Here is a 3,516-nt window from a genome sequence, read left to right on the forward strand (position 1 = left end):
CCACATGTAATTATTATGAGAGAGGAAAATATGATTTTAGAAATTTTCATGTTACTAAATTACCTCTCGTTATGTTGAGATTGCTATTGTTTCTTCCTGCTTCCTTGCATATGCTAGTTTTTGCTTGCTATGATAATTTGTTTGCCTATAAGATGCCTATTCATAGGAGGTATGTTAGACTTAGATGTGTTTGTCACGTTCTTCATGATGCTCTCTTTGTTCTTCAATTCCTGTCTTTCATGTGAGCATCATTAAAATTATCAATGCCTAGCTAGGGGAATTAAACGATAGCGCTTGTTGGGAGGCAACCCAATTTTATTTTTATTCTTTAATTTTTGCTGCAGTTTAGTAATAAATAACTCATCTAGCCTTTGTTATGATTGTGTTTTCTATGTTTTAATTAGTGTTTGTGCCAAGTAAAGCCTTTAGGATCTTCTTGGGTGATTGTTGTTTGATATTGCTAATAAAAACAGAAAGTATGCGCTCACGAAAAATAATTTTCATTTTTACCAGAGAGCGATAAATACCAATTCCAACTGCAGTATATCAATATACAAATTTTCCTAGTCGTCCAAATTTTTCAGAATTGTTGGAGTTACAGAAGTATTCTAAACCTCCAGATTGCTACACACAGTTCTGTTTTTGACAGGTTCTGTTTTTCGTGTGTTGTTTGCTTATTTTGATGAATCTATGGCTAGTATCGGGGGCTATGAACCATAGATAAGTTGTAATACAGTAGTTTTAACACCAATATAAATAAAGAATGAGTTCATTACAATACCTTAAAGTGGTGGTTTGTTTTCTTATACTAACGGAGCTCATGAGATTTTCTGTTGAGTTTTGTGTTGTGAAGTTTTCAAGTTTTTGGGTAAAGATATGATGGATTTGGGAACAAGGAGTGGCAAGAGCCTAAGCTTGGGGATTCCCAACTCATCCCAAGGTAAAAAGGACAACCAAAAGCCTAAGCTTGGGGATGCCCCGGAAGGCGTCCCCTCTTTCGTCTTCGTCTATCGGTAACTTTACTTGAGGCTATATTTTTATTCACCACATGATATGTGTTTTGCTTGGACCGTCTTGTATGATTTGAGTCTTTGCTTTTTAGTTTACCACAATCATCCTTTCTGTACACACCTTTTGGATAGACACACATGAATCGAAATTTATTAGAATACTCTATGTGCTTCACTTATATCTTTTGAGCTAGATAATTTTGCTCTAGTGCTTCACTTATACCTTTTTAGAGTACGGTGATGGTTTTATTTTATAGAAATTATTGATCTCTCATGCTTCACTTATATTATTTTGAGTCTTTTAGAATAGCATGGTAATTTGCTTTGGCTATAAAATTAGTCTTAATATGATAGGCATCCAGGATGGGTATAATAAAAACTTTCATAGAGTGCATTAAATACTATGAGAAGTTTGATACTTGATAGTTGTTTTGAGATATAAAGATGGTAATATTAGAGTCGTGCTAGTTGAGTAATTGTGGAATTGAGAAATACTTGTGTTGAAGTTTGCAAGTCCCGTAGAATGCACGTATGGTAAATGTTGTGTGACAAATTTGAAGCATGAGGTGTTCTTTGATTGCTTTCCTTATGAGTGGCGGTCGGGGACGAGCGATGGTCTTTTCCTACCAATCTATCCCCCTATGAGCATGCGCCTAGTGCTTGGTTTTGATGACTTGTAGATTTTTGCAATAAGTATGTGAGTTCTTTATGACTAATGCCGAGTCCATGGATTATACGCACTCTCACCCTTCCATCATTGCTAGCCTCTTCGGTACCGTGCATTGCCCTTTCTCTGTTGGGGATCGTAGCAGAAATTTTAAATTTTCTACGCATCACCAAGATCAATCTATGGAGTAATCTAGCAACGAGGGGAAGGAGAGTGCATCTTCATACCCTTGTAGATCGCTAAGCGGAAGCGTTCAAGTGAATGGGGTTGATGGAGTCGTACTCGTCGTGATCCAAATCACCGATGATCCTAGCGCCGAACGGACGGCACCTCCGCGGTCAACACACGTACGGAAGGAGACGTCTCCCACGCCTTGATCCAGCAAGGGGGAGGGAGAGGTTGAGGAAGAGAGTCCAACAGTAGCACGACGGCATGATGGTGATGGAGTGGCAGTTCTCCGGCAGGGCTTTGCCAAGCTCACGCGGAGGAGGAGAGGTATTGGAGGGGAGGGGCTGCGCCAGGTTCAAGGGTGTGGCCGCCCTCCCACACCTCCACTATTTATAGGTGGGGAGAGAGGGGGCCGGCCCCCCTAGATCCCATCTAGGGTTGGGGGCGGCGGCCAAGGGGGGGGAGGAGTGCCTCCCAAGTCAAGTGGAGGCCCTCCCCCTTAGGGTTTCCCCTCTCCCATGTGCATGGGCCTTGGGGGGGCTGGTGCCCTTGGCCCATTAAGGTTAGGGCACCCCCCTACAGCCCATGCTGCTGTATTGGACGTGGTGGAACATTTTCCGGACCTCCGGACCCCTCCGGAATCCTCCGGAACCTTCCGGTAGCTTCCCAGTACAATACCGGAAAAAAATCGAACTTTTCCCAGAACCCGAACAACAACTTTCCATATATAAATCTTTACCTCCGGACCATTCCGGAACTCCTCGTGACGTCCGGGATCTCATCCGGGACTCCGAACAACATGCGGTAATCACATACAAGTCTTCCTTATAATCCTAGCGTCATCGAACCTTAAGTGTGTAGACCCTACGGGTTCGGGAACCATGCAGACATGACCGAGACAACTCTCTGGCCAACAACCAACAGCGGGATCTGGATACCCATGTTGGCTCCCACATGTTCCATGATGATCTCATTAGATGAACCACGATGTCAAGGATTCAATCAATCCCGTATTCAATTCCCATTGTCCAGCGGTATTGTACTTGCCCGAGATTCGATCGTCGGTATCCCGATACCTTGTTCAATCTCGTTACCGGCAAGTCTCTTTACTCATTCCATAACACATCATCCCATGATCAACTCCTTGGTCACATTGTGCACATTATGATGATGTCCTATCGAGTGGGCCCAGAGATACCTCTCCGTTTACACGGAGTGACAAATCCCAGTCTCGATTCATGCCAACCCAACGGACACTTTCGGAGATACCTGTAGTGAAACTTTATAGCCACTCAGTTACGTTGTGACGTTTGGCACACCCAAAGCACTTCTACGGTATTAGGTGTTGCACAATCTCATGGTCTAAGGAAATGATACTTGACATTAGAAAAGCTTTAACATACGAACTACATGATCTTTGTGCTAGGCTTAGGATTGGGTCTTGTCCATTACATGATTCTCCTAATGATGTGATCCCGTTATCAATGACATCTAATGTCCATGGTCAGGAAACTGTAACCATCTATTGATCAACGAGCTAGTCAACTAGAGGCTTACTAGGGACATGGTGTTATCTATGTATCCACACATGTATCTGAGTTTCCTATCAATACAATTCTAGCATGGATAATAAACGATTATCATGAACAAGGAAATATAATAATAACCAAT

This window comes from Triticum aestivum, chromosome 6A, assembly GCF_018294505.1.
Source record: "Triticum aestivum cultivar Chinese Spring chromosome 6A, IWGSC CS RefSeq v2.1, whole genome shotgun sequence".
NCBI classification, from domain to species: Eukaryota; Viridiplantae; Streptophyta; class Magnoliopsida; order Poales; family Poaceae; genus Triticum; species Triticum aestivum.